This window comes from Mauremys mutica, chromosome 1 (genome assembly GCF_020497125.1).
Source record: "Mauremys mutica isolate MM-2020 ecotype Southern chromosome 1, ASM2049712v1, whole genome shotgun sequence".
NCBI lineage: Eukaryota > Metazoa > Chordata > Testudines > Geoemydidae > Mauremys > Mauremys mutica.
Genome location: NC_059072.1, coordinates 76,608,607 through 76,627,418, shown reverse-complemented (window position 1 = coordinate 76,627,418; position 18,812 = coordinate 76,608,607). Strand labels below are relative to the sequence as shown.

At 42.5% G+C, this 18,812-nt stretch overlaps 1 long non-coding RNA gene across 1 annotated transcript in view; it reads right to left on the bottom strand.

Moving 5' to 3' along the window:
- Positions 1-489: 489 nt before the first annotated feature.
- Positions 490-18,812, bottom strand: part of LOC123365651 — a 43,739-nt gene continuing 25,416 nt past the window's right edge. Inside the window, exons 2-4 of the long non-coding RNA XR_006577679.1 lie at positions 2,418-2,604; positions 1,702-1,921; positions 490-650 (exon numbers count right to left, since the gene is read on the bottom strand). This is a non-coding gene — a long non-coding RNA (uncharacterized LOC123365651). The remainder of the gene's footprint in view (positions 651-1,701; positions 1,922-2,417; positions 2,605-18,812) is intronic.

Sequence of the window (18,812 nt, the reverse complement as noted above, 5' to 3'; positions counted from 1 at the left end):
TACATTTGTGGCATATTTGGAGGATGTGAAACACCAAGGTAAAGTCAAATGACGTGGCATGGTAAATGCTGAGTTTTTAGTGTCAACAGTTGTGAAGGTTATGAAACTGAAGAACTGGTAAGGTGATATGGGGAGCATCATTAGGGAATACTTAACCATAAGTAAGTGAGCATTTCTGAAGGTATGTTCAACAAAACCTGAATAATCGAAACTTTAATTACCCAAACATCAGTGCTGTCTCAACGAGGATCATGTCACCTACCATTTAACTACATGGAAACTTCTGTTTAAAATCCAAACCCTTGATTGTCTGGATTTAATCAATATTCCCCTTGTCATTCAGATAATCAATAATTTACTATAAATGAAGTTCAATTGGAGTGCATAAAGTTACTATCTCAGGATTTTATTATAGTATTTGAGCATCTTCACATAAAATCAAGAGCAATAGTGAAACCCATATTGCACTTTGCAGAATCTCTGGCTTTCTTCTCTTTCCAGGGTAAAAATTTTGCTTGTGATGTTTTTTGTTTGGATGTACACTTGTAGAATCGGCCTAAAAATTAATAAAATCGCTCCATGTTTCTCTCTCCTCTTCATGGCTTGTTTTTGCTTTTCATTTCTTTTTAAAACATCAAGGTGATGGATAACTTGTAAGAAATATTAGAATATTTATGGTACCAAGTTGTACCCAAATGTGTATTCATGTTAAGCGGTAGACATTGTTCTAATATCCCTCAACCACTGCAATCATAAAACATTTAAACTGAGTACTCTATTTTACTAACAACACAACTAGTATAGCAATATTTAAAATCCTTAGGTGAAAAGGAAAATATTTTGTCTGAGACAGAAGACCTTTGCAGAGATATGATTAAGGAGGAGTCCTGAAGCTTAAGCATACAGAAAATTGCATTTTTCACAGCAGGGTTACATTTATTAGCACCATTAGGTAGTTTAATGATATTATAATAAAAGTGGATTTAAAACTTATCTTGTAGTTTCAGCATGTGTTCCCCCCACTTTAACTACAGGTGAATTATTTCCTCAGTTGATTGTTTTGTGGAGCTATTGAGAGATCTAAAGGCTTATGCTTGTCATAATTAAGACCAAAGAAGGAAAATTAGACCAAACAGGGAAAAATAAGTTAACTTCGTGGGTTCATTGTTTCCTGCTAGAAGTCTAAGTGAGAACGTACAGTACTGACAAAATGTGCACTGATTCTGCATAAGGGACAAAACCTTTCCCAAAGGCACCCGACTTGGGCTTTATGTTGGGTGATTCCATTATGTTGGGACGGGGGAGTTCTTCCCACTTTAGGCCATCACTATTTCCCAGAACCCTGTGTTTTCAATAGCATCTGTTGCTCCTACATTCATGTCAAAGAGATGGCATGGCTAGTGGTCTACCATACTCACACATTGTTTCGTGCTGATCCATTTTCTAATCTGACCCTGTATAAAGTACAATGGGAGTGAAGCTTTCCCACAAAATCAGGTGAAAATCTGAAAAAGTGATAGACTCCTAACAAGCCTGTATGATTTATCTAGAATCAAAAGTATTTTTCTGAAGAAATATCTGCTGAAAGAAAAGTCAAGGAAAAATTGGCATACATGAAGAAGAAAAATCTAATTGAATGTATGATCCTTTGTTTAACGCCAGTTTTCAGTCCATGCACTGGAGCTTAATGAGATTACTCACAATTAGTTGCTCTGAAGTGAGTCTTCTTTATCCTTGTGATGTACAGTAAATTTTCCAATCTCAAACTGTAGCTCCCAAGCATTTGAAAACCCTTTGGACCGCTCCACATCTGCTTCTTTTTCCTTCATGTTCTTTTATGTAAATTCTACTCATCCACTGTGACATGACACAGAGTTTCTCTGTGGCCTTGGGCAAGTCACTTACCCTCTGCTTTCTGCATCTGTTAAACAAATAGCAACCGTTAACTGACCTCTTCAGTGTTATGGGGGCTGAATAGTCAACCTTTTGTGAAACACTTGAAAAAATAAAGCACTGTTATATAATTGCTGAAGTGTTAGTGTATCAATATTTATTCAAACAATGCAGTTTTGCAGCACTGCAGTTTTCAATCATATGTACATGTATGACTTACAGACAATTGCTTTTAAAAGCTTTGGGTGGGCTGTCATTACAGGGCCTCTCAGCCCATAAAAACTTTCAGCAGCTTCTTCCGATTGGCTTGGGGACCTGTCAGACCTGGCAAAAAATGTCAAACCAAGCAGTCTATTAGGTATTCAGTTCATGAAGCTTGGTGCCAGAATGGGTATCCTGTGGCTCACATAAGCCCTACATTCAAACAATACCTCCTGAAACAAAACTTTTTTTTTTTTAAGGAAAATACGTTTTCAGCACTTTATGAGTTTTAACAACATAGAACATCATTTATGGCGTGTTACCTTGGCCGTAAATGACTCTATCCTGTAAATCATCAATGATTCTCATTCCTCAACAGGAAGCCAGAAATACTGGTGAAGGTCATGTTCAGTTCAGGTTGAGCAAACCAGAGAAGTGAAGATTTGATTTTTCACAGTGTTTCACCTAGTACCAGAGGGTATACAATATCACAGTCCTTACACTACTTTCCTGTCAGAGACAAAAGGAAATGGAGAAATTCAAAACAGATAGAGATGCAAACAGTGTCATACACCAATGTGACTTCTTTGTTTTTTAATGAGACATTTGTAGATAGAGTTTCCTTGGGGAGAGAGGGGGGAGAAAGGAGGAGGGGAAGGAAAGAGAAATACTTGGGGAATGGAGTACTGTAGGTTGCAAACTCAGAGTGTGTCTACACAGCAGTTGAGAGGTGTGATTCACAATGCAGGCAGACATATACATGCTGATTCTGCTTGAGCTAGTGCTCTAAAAAAGCAGTGTGGCCATGCACAAGTTCAATCGAGCCAGCCCTCTGGGTATGTATTTGGGCAGCAAGTCCAAACTGTCACCCATGCTGCTTCAGGCACACTCTTATTTTTAGGTGCTAGCTCAAGCAGAGCTAGCTTGGGTACATCTTCCCAAGCTGGGAATTACACCTCCCAGCTGCTGTGTAGACATACCAATAGCTGCAATGAACATTTGTAAGTTTTCCCCTTTTCATGTGCATTTATTCTTTGCCAAACCTGAACCTGCTAGCCATTTTGTTTCTAGAAATTCCTTTACACATTTAAACACACCTCAAATTTAGATTTTGATAGAAAACAAAGAACACCACTCCCAACAAACTTTTTTTCAAGAATTGAAAAAAAAAAGTCAGCATGTGTCAGCCACACATTCTATTTTATTCTATTTCCTTTGAGCACAGTGGATGAGATTTTCAAAGCCATCTAGGGGATTTGGACACCCATGTCCCATTCATTTTAATGGGAGTTAGGCATCCAAATTCCGAGGGCAGGTTTGAATACACTTACCCAATAGGTTTCAATTTACCCAATGAATCTCATAGAACTCAGTAAACTATTAATGATTGCCTGTAAAAGTCTTTTTGATCTGCACTAAGGCAACATTGACTTTTTTTGCCTTTGGGAACTGAAAGCCTAATCCCGACACTACTGAAGTCTGTGTGAGTTTTGCATTTACATAAAGAACAGCAGGCTAATGTCTGTCTCCTAGTGAAAATGACAAATTTCCTATTAATTTCCCGTGAAGTGGGGTTGGTTTTTACCGTATCAGAGTTTGGGAAGCAGCTGCCTCGTGCACGGTTATGTATTATCATTAGGCTTTAGGGTTACTCTAATCCTTGTCAATATAATGATCTAAATTCCCTAACAAACTTTGTCCCTGCATTACAAGAGTAGTTAGCAATCCTGGCTTAAGAGGAGCAAAATACTGAAAGGGAGTGGAAAGTGAATTGTACTTGTCTGAGATTATAGAGAATAATGTTCATAATTAAAACTCCTGCTAACGTCCAAAGGATGAGCCCTTTCACTGCCCATCTTGCATTATCCTCCCATATACAACATGCTTATGACCTAATTTCTAGTAGTCCTACATGTTTAAGCTATGTATATCTGCAGATAATTGAATTGAGTTGATAACACATAGATTAAAAGCGCTGAATATTAACAGGACATTTTTCAGCCTTGAAGGAAAAGGAGGAAGGTTTCAAAATCTAGTATCCTTATAGGCAGGCAGGTATCAGCAAGCTCTTCCAAATCAGATTTACCTTACCCTTATCTGGGCCCAGTTCTCCTCTCAGTAAACAAGAATATGGCTCTCATGGAACCTGATTCACTGCTTCATTGCTCCATTTTTTATCGATCACAGATTTCAATGGAGTTATATCTCAATAAAATTGGGAGTATTGCAGTGATAAATCAGCCTCACTAACTTCATTGAGACCTTAGCCCATCTACATTTATAATATATGGGTATAGTACATATCAACTTTGTTACAAAGGCGCTCGCTGGCAATTGGATCTTTTCTAGCATTAAAAAGAATTCTTAATGAATGTTTTTTCTTCAAGGTTTTATAAAAGATCTTTTCAGGAACGTGCAAGTCATGAAACAAGCAAGACCATTTGCCCACAAGTCTAAAAAGTCACAGGCCACAAGTTACTTCCAAAGGTACATCAATACTGCAATCAGAGGTGTGACTGCAACAAGTGTAAACATATCTGAGGTAACTTTTATATAGCTAGCTCAGGTACTAATAGTAGTGAAGCCACAGCAATATGGGCTGCAGCACAGGCTAGTTGCCTTAGAAGAGGCCTGCCAGGGAGCCTGCTTTTTATTGAGATGGCTAGCCCATGCTTCAGCCCATGGTGCCACAATTTCACTGTATCAGTCTTATTGGTACTCAAGCTAGCCAGATTAAAGCTAGCTTCCATATGTCTACACTTGCTGAAATCACAGTTGCAGTGTAGACATACACTAAACTTGCATCTCAACAATTTTACATCAGTACTGAGCTCTTCTTTCTTATACAGTTCTAAAATCCCCTTGGTAGCAATAGTCCAAGTGAGTATTAATCCACTTTCTGCTGGCAATACTTTACCTGATTTTTGTGACTGTCAAATCTCAATATATTTTCAGGGTTCATATGGTATAGCATGTTAGTAATTTTAAAATTAACACATTTATTCAAAACAAAGCATGAACAAATAATCCAGACATAAAATATACTTACAACTGTTGGACCAAATCCAGAAAAAGCTAGTGCACATTGGTGAACAGTCTATTTTCCGGTGTCAGTCAAACTAAGACCTGCTGGGGAGTTGCTTTAACTCCCATTAGAGTGCTCCACTATTGGGACCTTTTGAGGACATGACTGCATCACTGAACTTCACAGAAGCCCTGAACATCTCTCCTTGACAGCCAGTGTGGTCTACTTTCAAGTCTGTGCTGGCTCTTGGTAGCCATCCCTCCTCACAAGTGAAATTCTAGCTGTTTCATCCTGTGCCCTATTTTCCTGAGCAGTTTATGCCACAAACACCCTTCTCCACTATTTACTCCATCATAAAGCAGCAATAAAATTTGGTCCATTAACTTGAAATAAATAATGGAACAATGGACCTGATTCTTTTCTCACGCAGGTGTGAGTCAGTTATAACTTCAGTGAAATCAGTGGGCCAGATTGTCCCTCCACTACACCAGTATAAAGTAGGAAAAAACTCTGCTGAAATTAATGAATGGATTTACATTGATCCAAACCCAATTTGCATGAAAGTGGAATGAGGGGAATCCAATGAGTTTTCTTCCATTATGCCCTTATTTGTGATTATACAAACTCCCTAAAAATCTTTTTTCAGTTTTATATCTTCAGAGGTCATTGGCACTAGCCAGTGAGGGCACAAAAGCATATAAAGAAATGTCCTTTTCATTATTCTGCTATTATAAGTCTTTTGGCTTTGAAATTGTACTAAGGGATTTTGCATTTACGTTCTTATCTGTGCCACCTTCTTATTTTTTCCCCAGTTTGACTTTTGTTTTCCTCTAGACTTCATTCAAACTTTCATTCATTCAGAAATTAAAAACTCTCTTTACTTTATGTACTCATTTCCATTTTACTTGTTTTCTAATGGTAATGTAAAGTATTAATTTAGGGCCTGATTCTCCCCTCACTCTGGCTTTACATTCGCTTTGATAGAGTTATGCCCAACTGATACTATTATGAGAGCAGATTCACACCCTTATTCCTGAATCAAGAAATTTTGTCAGAAGTTGTCTGCAATTTCTTGTAGCCTCATGTGTCCAGCAGCAGAATTTGTTATCATTTTATAATGAAAAGCATGGGTCTGACTATCATTACCCTTACTCTGACTGTACATTATTGGTCCTGATTCTCCACAGTACTGATGTACAGCAACTCCAGTGGCTTCAGTGGAGTTATTACTGATTTATGCTGGTGTAAGAGGAGCAGACTATGGGAGCTGAATAAGTAGTTTTGCACATTAGAATAACGAGGAATCATTGTTCTCATATACACCATTTCTCTTGCAGCATGTAAGGTGATATTTAATGGTGATGTTTTCTGTTGGCAACTTAAGACAAGTTCCAAAGATAGTAGAACAGGAAACAAACACTTCATTCTTTCACTTGACCTGTTCAATGTTATTTAAAGTGTGTGTGTCTAGGGGGAAACAATTCCTCCTAGAAACACACTGAGGGCCTGATTCTTATTTACAATTAGGCCCTTTTACCCTGCTGTGCCTTAATATACACTGTAAGCCCTATTTACCCTGCCACGGCAAATGAGAATCAATGTAAATGAGAATCAAACTCAGAGTTTGTAAACACTTATAATAAAGAAACCATGTGTTTTACAATTTCCCCCACTAGCCAAATCTCCAAAAAACTCCTTTGTGTTTTTGCATTTTCTTTAGTTTAATTGCTCAACTCATGTTTTATTTTCAAGATTTGTTTTCATGTAAGAAGAGCATGCAGTTTAATAGAAATGGTCCAGTCCACTTCACTGTCGTGTTCAGAGATTTTGGATCTTATTCAGGCAGTAATATACGTCCAGAGTGTTCTGACCTGTTATAGATATATAAATTGTTGTGACATTATGACAGGCAACAGGAGATAAGAGGAGGAGAGACAGCAGCACATAAGGCTGAGATTTTCATTTATAATGTGCTCCAGATGCTTCCACTTTAAACTCAAAGTAGATAACAAACAAGTCACTTGGTAAACCTTTTTAAATTATTGCTCCATTTCGTGGGAATAGGGGTAATTTAAAAAAAGGAAATAAAAAAGCTTAAAATTCCCCCCAACCTTCCTTTGTCTCTGCACATCATCTGAATCAAGCTGGTTTGATCCTTTGAGAGGCTGTTATGCAAAGTTAACCACTTGAATCAGAGATGCTTTCCTACAGGACATTCCAGCAGTCAGGATACAATTGGTATGAGTTTCAGTGATAAGCCTTGATTCTAAGAATTGGTCTATATAAAGGTTTCAATTGTATTCACATGTGTGTTGTAAAAAAACTCCATCCCCTTTGAAAGACAACTTTTGATTATGCTCATTGCCTTTCTTTCTCCCATCCTTAAACAAAACAAGAGAAGGAATAGATTGCTGTGAATTCTTCCAAATCCAGTTTGAGAAGTGATTCATGAATTTCTGCTTGAGAACCAGTACACAGACCCTAGAATTCAGAAAAGTTTATGTTTAAACAAACCCCATTTTCCCAAGATTAAGTCTCATGGACCCAAGAAGCAAGGTTCAAGAGAAACTGGTCAAACCACTGTTGAACCATTTTGAATTATGAGTCTCAGAGTTCCCCCAATTTATGGTTCTAATTCACCACTGTGTTTTTCTATGTGAGTTGCATAACTCCATTTAACTGAGGCCTGGTCTACACTAGGACTTTAAATCGAATTTAGCAGCGTTAATTCGAATTAACCGCTCAACCGTCCACACCTGGAAGCCGTTTAATTCGACCTAGAGGGCTCTTTAGTTCAAATTCGGTACTCCACCCTGCCGAGGGGAGTAGCGCTAAATTCGACATGGCTATCTCGAATTAGGCTATGTATGGATGCAAATCAAACTTAGTAGCTCCAGGAGCTATCCCACAGTGCACCACTCTGTTGACGCTCTGGACAGCAGTCCAAGCTTGGATTCTCTGACCAGCCACACAGGAAACGACCCGGGAAAATTTGAATTCCTTTTCCTGTCTGGGCACTTTGAATCTGATGTCCTGGTTGGACATCGGGGCGAGCTCAGCAGCACCTGCAACGATGCAGAGCTCTCCAGCAGAGAAGTCCATGCAATCCCAGAATAGAAAGAGGTCCCCAGCATGGACAGACCAGGAAGTCCTGGATCTGATCGCTGTGTGGGGCGATGAGTCTGTGCTTTCGGAGCTGCGCTCCAACAAACGGAATGCAAAGACCTATGAGAAGGTCTCCAAAGCCATGGCACTCAGAGGATACAGCCGGGATACAACGCAGTGCCGCGTGAAAATCAAGGACCTGAGACAAGGCTACCAAAAAGTCAGAGCGGCAAACGGACGCTCCGGAGCCCAGCCCCAGACATGCCGCTTCTACGAGGCACTGCATGCCATTCTAGGTGGGTCTGCCACCACTGCCCCAACAGTGACCGTGGACTCTGAGGATGGCATAGTGTCGACGGGCAGTTCCTCGGCGATGTTCGCCGATGGGGAAGATGAGGAAGGGTTTGTGGAGGACGACGCAGGCGACAGCGCTTACAATACCGCTTTCCCTGACAGCCAGGATCTCTTCATCACCCTCACAGAGATCCCCTACCAACCCTCCCCGGCCGTTAACCCGGACTCAGAATCAGGGGAAGGATCAGTCGGTAAGTGCTATAAACATGGAAACATTTATTTTTTAAAAAACAGGAATAAAAAATATATAAAAACTATATAAAAACTTTTCCCTATAAAACTATATAAAAAGAAGGTCCACACATATAGGGATGGAACAGAAATCCTCCTGGGACACTTCCACGAAGCTCTCGTAGAGGAGCTCGAAAAGTCTCCGCAGGAGGTTCCTGGGGAGAGGTGCCTTATTTGGTGCTCCGTGGAAGCACACTCTTCCGTGCCAGGCCATCCTAACGTACAGCGGAATCATTGCCTCGACCAGCATGGCAGCATACGGTCCTGGTCTGTGCAGGGATTCTCGCAGCATCCTCTCTCTCTCTCTCCGAGTGACCCGCCTCAGGGTAATCTCGTCCGGCGACTGCTGCATCTAATTAGGGCAATTAGTGTACTGTTACTATTGTGAATGCTTGACTTTTACTTTGCATAGCAATGACCTTCGTTTAACAGCCACGTGTTGGAGGCCGCAGAGGAAAAGCATACAGTGATCTTTCCTGGGCACAGCCGCGAGGGGCTGGAACAGAGTCAGACTTTATGGTTTCCAGATTGCCTTCAGCGGGAGGGCACAGCTATCCATTAACTGTTAAGCAGCCTATAGTGTAGTGCTTACCAGGCCTGGCGCTACACGGATTCAGCTGTACCACCCCGCTTGTCCGATCTCCTGTGCAAGACCGCAGCCAATGAAAGCGTATTCCGAAATCTCGAACTTGTCCCGAGAGCTCGTGAGACTAGGTGCCCTGTATGGTCTTGTTCACAGAAACTGAGTAGACTGTGTTCAGTGTTCGCAAACATGTATCTTTTCAAGGAAATCACTTCCTTTTTCCCATCACACAGCTGCGGCTGTTTCCCGAACTGCCCCGGCATCCCCCTCACAGAGGCTGCCGCAGATTAGGCAGCGAAAGAAAAAGACTAGGGACGACATGTTCTCGGAACTGATGGCCTGCTCCAGAGCCGAGGCGGCCGAGCAGAGGCAGTGGAGGGAGACCCTATGTCAGCACCAGCGCTCACACAGCGAACGGGAGGACGGGTGGCGCCAGGAAGACCAGCAGGCGACTCAAACGCTGCTTGGGCTAATGAGGGAGCAAACGGACACACTCCGGCGCCTTGTAGATGTTCTGCAGGACCGCAGGCAGGAGCAGAGATCCCCCCTGAACTGTATCTGAAACCGCCCTCCCCCGCCACAAAGTCCTGTCCCCCCCTCACCCAAAATCACAAGAAGGAGGGGCGCTAGGGGCCGTGAAAACTGTCACTCCACCCCAGCAGAGCGCTCATGTACCAAACAGCTCTCATGCCATAAATTTTGAGACGTGCTTCCCTTCCTGGATCACCCAGTCCCAAATCCAAGTTTCATCCCCCCACTGTGTAGTTGAGTATTAAGAGAAGTTTGTTGTTATTCACTGTTTCCGTCACGTTTTCCTTGTCAGAAGACTTTGTGTGAAGGGGGGGAGGGGTTTTTTAATTGCATAGGACAGCCTCCATTACCAGGGTACAGACTTGGGGGCAGGATCAACAGCAGGACACACACAGACTGCAGTCACTAGGCACCAGGGTCAGTATGGGAGGTGTATGCTGCCCCGGGTCAGTCTGTGAGGTGTATGCTGCCCCAGGGTCCTAGCGCCTGCCATCCACAAATGGCAAGGCAGGCTGCCCTTACCATGCCCTTCCACCCTAGCCATGAGCCTCTCCGAAGCCCTGAGCCCCAGCAAGAGCCCTCATCCACGGACACATACTCACCCTTCCCACACACCCCTCACCCCTTCCTACGCCCCAACCCCCAGCCCAGAGCCTGCATCCAAACTCCGTCCCAAAGACGGCACCCCTCACCCCTTCCTGCAAACCCACCCCTTCCTGCACACCCACTTGCAACCGTCCCCCACCCCAGAGACCGTTGTAGGAGCAGGAGCCTGTCATTCCTCTAGTGTAGAAGCGGTCTGTACATCAGTGCACACCATACCCACCACAGTCTGCGTCCATGTTTCAACCCTTGAACAGGAATTCATAATTAAAGAAAACTTTGTTAATAATCAGTGTTCCATTAAATTTATTTTAAAACGTGTGTTGGAAGGGGGGAAACCTGGAGAACGGGGTATGTAACCGCAGATCGAAGTCAACAGTCACTGAAACAGGCTCAGGTTCAGCTTCTCTGTAAATCAACTGGAGAGTCATAGGTTACCCTGCTCTCCGAGGAACCTAGCTTTCAAAGCCTCCCGGATGCACAGCGCTTCCCGCTGGGATCTTCTATCGGCACGGCTGTCTGGCTGAGCGTAATCAGCAGCCAGGCGATTTGCCTCAACATCCCATCCCGCCATAAAGGTCTCCCCCTTGCTCTCACAGAGATTGTGGAGCACACAGCAAGCAGCAATAACAACGGGGATATTTTTTTCGCTGAGGTCCGAGCGAGTCAGTAAGCTCCGCCATCTCCCCTTGAGACGTCCGAAAGCACACTCCACCACCATTCTGCACTTGCTCAGACAGTAGTTGAAGAGTTCCTTCTCACTGTCCAAGGCGCCAGTATAGGGCTTCATGAGCCAGGGCATTAGCAGGTAGGCTGGGTCCCCGAGGATCACTGTAGGCATCTGCACATCCCCAACCGTTATTTTGTGGTCCGGGAAGAAACTACCTGCCTGGAGGCGTTTAAACAGACCAGAGTTCCTGAACACACGCGCGTCATGAACCTTGCCCGGCCACCCGACGTAGATGTTGGTAAAACATCCCCTATGGTCCACCAGTGCTTGCAGCACCATAGAAAAGTAGCCCTTTCGGTTAATGTACTGGCTGGCCTGATGGGCTGGTCCCAGGATAGGGATGTGAGTCCCATCTATAGCCCCACCGCAGTTTGGGAATCCCATCGCGGCAAAGCCATCTATGACGACCTGGACGTTTCCTAGAGTCACTACCTTTGAGAGCAGTTGCTCAACGATTGCGTGGGCTACTTGAATCACAGCAAGCCCTACGGTAGATTTGCCCACGCCAAAGTGGTTCGCTACTGACCGGTAGCTGTCTGGTGTTGCAAGTTTCCAGAGGGCTATGGCCACTCGCTTCTGCACAGTCAGGGCTGCTCGCATCCGGGTGTCCTGGCGCTTCAGGGCAGGGGCCAGCAAGTCACAGAGTTCAAGGAAAGTGCCCTTACGCATCCTGAAGTTTCGCAGCCACTGTGATTCATCCCAGACCTGCAGCACTATGCGGTCCCACCAGTCCGTGCTTGTTTCCCGGGCCCAGAATCGCCGTTCCACACCATGAACTTGACCCATTGCCACCATGATCTCCACTGCGCGGCGTACCCTGCTTTGTGAGAGGTCTGCGCCACTCTGTGACTTCCTGTCCTCACCGCGCTGACGGAGCCTCCTCGCCCGATTTCTCAGCAGCTGACTGTGGAAGAGGTGGACGATAAGGTGCGAGGAGTTGACAACGGCCATAAGTGCAGCGATGATCGCAGCGGGCTCCATGCTCGCAGTGCTGTGGCGTCCACACTGTAACCGACCAGAGAAGGGCGCGAACAGATTTCCCGCTGGCGCTTTCAGGGAGGGAGGGCGTGATTGACGGTTCAATGATGACAGTTACCCAAAACCACCCTCGACACATTTTTTCCCCCAGCAGGCATTGGGGGCTCTACCCAGCATTCCAATGGGCAGCGGGGATTGCGGGAACTGTGGGATAGCTTCCCACAGTGCACCTCTTCCAAAGTCGACGCTGGCCCCGTTACTGTGGACTCAGACAGTCGAATTAGTGTACTTAGTGTGGATACACAAATTCGACTTCATAAGGTCGATTCCACAAATTCGAGTTAAGTAGATTCAAAATAGTCTTGTAGTGTAGACGTACCCTTAGTGCAGTTACAGAAACACACAACTGGAGCAACTTAGTGGGGCATCAAGCCCAACATTTGTAAAAAGCATCACTTAATGGCAAAGAAACAACACTGCAGTCTCCTTTGAAATGGAGAAGTGCAAAATCAGACTGGGTGTCAGATTGTCCCCTCCGGTGGAAGAGCCACAGGGTGGATTTTGATGAATAAAATCACTCTGAGGTTTCCCTTGTGGAGCTTCCCTCATATCCATTAGAAGAAGGGAAGTTTGCTGACCCATGAAACAGGCAATGGGGTTAATTCCTTGCACCTGAGATCCAAACATATTTTGGGAGAGAATCATTGTGATATAGGCAGGAAGCAGGGGTGGCTCTAGGTATTTTGCCGCCCCAAGCATGGCAGGCAGGTTGCCTTCGGTGGCACACCTGCGGGAGGTCCGCCGAAGCCGCAGGACCAGTGGACCTTCCGCAGGCATGCTGCTGAAGGCAACCTGCCTGCCACCCTCGTGGCAACCGGCAGAGCGCCCCCCGTGGCTTGCCACCCCAGGCACGTGCTTGGCGTGCTGGTGCCTGGAGCTGCCAGGGGAAGGGACCCAGAAAGGTCATTAAGTCCACGCTCCTACTTTGAGGCAAGATGAAGTAAACAAAGACCGTCCCTGGCAGGTGTTTGTGCAACCTGTTCTTAACAGCTTCCACTGACGGGGATTCCACAAGTTCCCTTGGAAGACTATTCCAGACATAAACTACCTTTATTTTTTCCTAATATATAACCGAAATCTCCCTTGATGCAGATTAAGCCTATTACTTTTGGTACTTCCTTCAGTGGATGTGGAAAACAATTGATCACAGCCTTCTTTGTAGAAACCGTTAATATATATTAAGACTATCAGCCCTCATCTCCCCCCCCACCATCTTCTAATCTCAAAACTAAACATACCCAGTTTTTTTAACCTTACCTCATAGGTAAGGATAAGACTATGTCACAGAGATCACAGAAGTCATGGATTCTTTGACTTTCAGAGTCCTCCATAACATTTTCTGCTTCTTCCCCAGGGCTTCAGCCAGCAAGGAACCCGGAGCAGCTGCCCCATGGGCAACAGGGGCACCTGGAGCCATCAGCCTCTGAGTGTGGCAAGGACACCCAGAGCTCTCAGCCACCGCGGGTGGTGGGGGCACCTGGAGCTCTGAATTGCTGGGGCTGTGGCGGGGTCCCCAGAGCTGTCATCTGCCGCAGTGGCAGGTGCTGCCCTTTGCCACATCAGGGTTTGGGCTTCCCCCCCCACTTAGGCTTCAATCTCCCTCCCTCCCCCGCATTGTTTTTAATAAAAGTCACAGAAAGGTCATAGTGTTCCATTAATTTTTGTTTATTGCCCATGACTTGTAATTTATTTTTAGTAAAAATAACCATGACAAAATCTTAACCTTACCTAGGTCAGGTTTTCTAAACCTTTATCGTTTTTGTTGCTCACCTCTGAAATCTCTCCAATCTGTCCCAATCTTTCTTAAAGTATGTTGCTCAGAACTCGACAGAGTACTTCAGCTGACACCTTATCTTTACTTTGTTAAGTAAAGTGCCAAAATTGCCTCTCATGTTTCACCTACAACACTCCTGTTAATACATTTCAGAATGATATTGGCCTTTTTCGCAGCTGCATCACATTGTTGACTCATATTTTCAATTTGTGATCCACTATAACACCCAGTTCTTTTCCAGCAGTACTAATGCCTAGCCAGTTATTTCCCATTTTGTAGTTGTGCATTAGATTTTTCTTTCCTAAGTGTAGTACGTTGCATTTGTCTTTATCAAATTTAATCTGTTGATTTCAGACCAATTTTCGAATTTATCAAGATATTTTGAATTCTAATCCTGTCCTCCAAAGTGCTTGCAATCCCTGCCAAATTGTATCAGCATACGCTCCACTCCATTATCCAAGTCATTAAGGAAAATATTGAATAGTCCTGAATGCAGGACTGACCCTTTTTGGACCTCACCTTATTGTAATGTCATCTAGACCACATTTCCCTATTTTGCTTATGAAAATTTCAGGTGGAACTATATCAAAAGCATTACTAAAATCAAGATGTATCACATCTATACTTTCTCCTCATCCACTAGACCAGTAACCCTGTCAAAGAATGAAATTAAGTTGGTTTGATCTGATTTAGTCTTCCAAATCCATCATGTCTATTCCTTATAACCCTATTATCCTCCTGGTGCTTACAAATTGACTGTTTACTAATTTGTTCCAATATTTTTCCTGGTATTGAAGTTAGAATTACTGGTCTATAGTTTGAGTCTGTTTGTTCTCTTTTTTAAAGATGGGTAAAATGTTTGCCCTTCTCTCGTCCTCTGGGACCTCACTCATCCTCTGTGAGTTCTTAAAGATAATTGCTAATGGTTCTGAGATTGCTTCAGTTAGTTCCATATGTACCCTGGGATGAATGTAATCAGGCCCTGTCAACTTGAATACACCTCATTTATTCTTTAATGTATTCTTTTCATTTTTTTGGTCATGTTTTCCTTCCCCCTTGTTGTTAATATTAATTGTATTGAGTATCTGGTCACAATTAACCTTTTAAGTGAAGACAGATGCAAAATAAGCATTAAACACCTCAGACTTCTTGATGTTACTAGCACCTCCTCCCAGCTAAGTAGAGGACATGCACTTTCTATTGGATATTGGTTGAGGACAAAGCAATCCACACAAAAGCCCTCTTCCTCTGGACTGATCCCAGGTCCTCTTCTTCCTGGCCCTACCACCCTCAGCATGCTCAAATGAGGTCATATTGCCAGAGTTTATTCTATTGGCCATTACTTTAGAATGTCCCTCTCATCATAAAACAGAGGTATTGTAATATTTTTTTACTGTCTACCAGAGAATATGTGCAGTTCCCTGTCTCCCCCACTCTGCCTTTCCCCCCATGCATGTGGTTCCCAGACCCATCCCCTCAGTATGATCTGGGGTTAATTAACTATATTGTACTAAATAAAAATGTACATTTAGCCTGACTAGCATACTCTTTACATTACAACAGCAGCCAAAGAGGCAGCCCTTGCCTCTGGCTTCTTCTCTGTTTTCTTCGCCTTTGTTTTTGTATTTCCTTAAATTCCTTCTGGAGAGAGGAGGTTAAGGAAGCATAACATATTTAATATTTTTTTTGTTTTTTAAGACCCCAAGAAATAAAGATTGAAAAGGTGGGGGGAGGATTATTAGATTAAAGCAAATGTAGGCAGAGCTTGGGCCCATTAGCTGATACCCTGTGCCCATAGTATGTGAAGTATTTCAGCTTAGCATTCAGAAGGGATCAGAACTTTTAACCAACAGCTGATATTTTCAAGATGCTTGGAGGAGTTGCAATAGCTTTTATTCATTCCAGGACTTTGGTGATTTTTACCATCTTGTTGATAATGCTGGAAATAAAAAGATAATTAAAAACAAAAACAAAAACTATCATCCTGACCAGTTTTTGTTTTTTAAGAGACACAAATTAATACTATTTCAAAAATGAGAACTGAAACTCATTTTCTCTGTGACCCATTTCTGCCAAGATGAAAGAAAGCAGTCCTGCGTTTCTCCTGCAACACTTGTTGATATTACTAACACTTATGTTAATGTAAACTGTGCAGCTTCTTAAACTGTTTTAGGAGTTAGCGATGTGATCTCAGCTATCAAAGGATAAGCACAGAATCCTACATTCAGGTCTTGGCAAGTTATAAGCTTTGCAATTTACCTTTTATCTCTATTTTAAACCAACCAAAGCCAGTTGCACCAGTCCACATTAATGAGCTGCCAAATTTTATTTTTAAAAACTAAAATAATTGCGTTGTAGGACTGCAGGCTTTGATCTCTAAATACAGAAGCAAACTTTTCTGTACACTGCTTTAACATGGAAATAGATAATGAAATTTAGGCTTAAAAATTGTTCTTGGACTGCCACATTGAGTGTCAAGTTTCACCTTTAATTGAATTATTTTCATTGAGTTACTAGCTCCTAAAAATGGGAATGCCAAAAAGATTTTAATTATAGTCCTGATATCTGATGCCACCATCATAAATTTAGTATCGTAAACTATTCTAGTCCACAATGGAGTTTTGACACAAACTGATGAAAGGAAGGAAAGTAAAACTTAAGGCCTACTCTCTCCATCTGCTGTTTTGATAACAGAAAAATTATTGCCTATGCAGAAGTTTGCTTTATGCAGCATACACAGAAGAATGCAATGTTGGGAGCCTGTATCTATTCCCCCACCCGCTAATGTTATGCCAGTTGGCTTTGAATACATCAAGAAAATTATGAAACTAAGACCAACTATATAAAAGCAACTTTTAAGCCATATCTGTAATTTTAATCTAATTCCCATGTCAAAGCTCTTTTATAAAACAGGCAAAGGGATTTTTATTTGAGAAACAAATTGTACCAAAATCCAACTCTGTCGGGAGCAAGAACTTGTTAGTCAGCTTCCATATCAAGAGAAATTCCTTCAGCCAGTAGCTATTGAACAGTTAAAGTTTAGGTTAATTTGGATATTTATGCAAAGTTTATTCAGATTAGCAAAACGTTTTGATAGCCTTCCTGTTATGAATCTCATCTCCTTGAACCCTTCTTGTGTTCTCAGGGGACAGACACTTCCATGTGCAGTAGCACTTCCAGGGAGTGGATTAAATACCTTTCCTCGTCTAGCAAGAATGGTTTGAAGGAGAGAACATGCCCTCCTTCCATTCATCTCTTGGTGGTAGCAGGAGTTTGGGGGAAGGCTACAGAAATCTTTCCCAAACATTAGAAATTGTCATTGAATGGATATGTTTCTAGTGGGGTTCCATAGAGATCAGTTCTTGGCCCCTATGCTACATAACATTTTTATTAATGACCTGGAAAAAACATAACATTATTACTGATAAAGTTTGCAGGTGACTCAAAGATTGGGAATAATTAAGAGAATAGTCACCAATACAGAGCAATCTGGATTGGTTGGTAAACTGGTTGCAAGCAAACAATGTGTGTTTGAATATGGCTAAATATAAATGCATGTAAAATGCATCTAGGAACAGAAAATGTAGACCATACTTACAGGATTCAGGAATCTATCTTGGGAAGCAGTGACTTTATCCAAAATGACTCCCAAATCTACGTCAATCAGCTGAACATGAGCTCTCAGTGTGACGCTGTGGCCAAAAATGGCTAATGCAAGCCTTAGATGCATAAATAGGGGATGATCGAGTAGGCATAGAAAGGTTATTTTACCTATGTATTTGGCACTGGAGTTAAGATAGTATGTCCAGTTCTAGTGTCCACATTTCAAGAAAGATGTCAATTAACTGGAGAGGGTTCAGAGAAGAACCACAAGAAATATGAAAGGATTAGAAAACATTCCTCATTGTGATAGAATCAAGAAGCTCAATCTATTTAGCTAACAAAAAGAAGGTTAAGAGGTGAGTTGTTTACATTCTAAATATGTGCCTGGGGAACAAATCTTCAATCTAGCAGAGAAAGGTATAACCCAACCCAATAGCTAGAACATGAAGCTAGACAAATTCAGACTGGAAATAAACCATACATTTTTAACAGGGAGGGCAATTAACCATTGGAACAATTTACCAAGGGTTGTGGTGAATTCTCTATCACTGACAATTTTTAAATCAAGATAAGAAGTTTGTCTAAAAGACATGGCCAAGGAATTATTTTAGGGAAGCTCTACCGCGTATGTTACAATGGTCCCTTCTGGCCTTGGAATCTATTGGTGGGAGCTGCTCTTCTCTAGTCCATGACTCCTCCCTGGCTATCCTTTAGCCTGTGGGTCCCAAATCAATCTGTCCTAGGCCCCAGCATCTTCACATTATATTTTCACTTTTTCTTGGCAGCAATACACTATATGAGAGTCCAACAAATCGAAACAGAGGTGTTAGAGTTTAACACAAACTCAGCTGGTCCCACATTTATTTTTTACAAGTAGGAAGTAAACCAGAGTGGGGAGGGAAGCAGAGTAGGAATATGAACAGGTGGTCAGCAGGGAAGATAGAAGAAAGAAGAGAAGATAGGAGAGGCATCTTAACTAAACCAATATTACATTGTAGAATATACAGGTCTCTTCAGAAGTAAAGGAAGCTTTGAGTCAGTTGTTATTATTTAATCATCCTAAAAGGAGAGGCTGATTTAGAAATTCCATAAGCAACATCTTAACAGTTAGGGAATAAATAGCAAAGTTATATTTCATTTT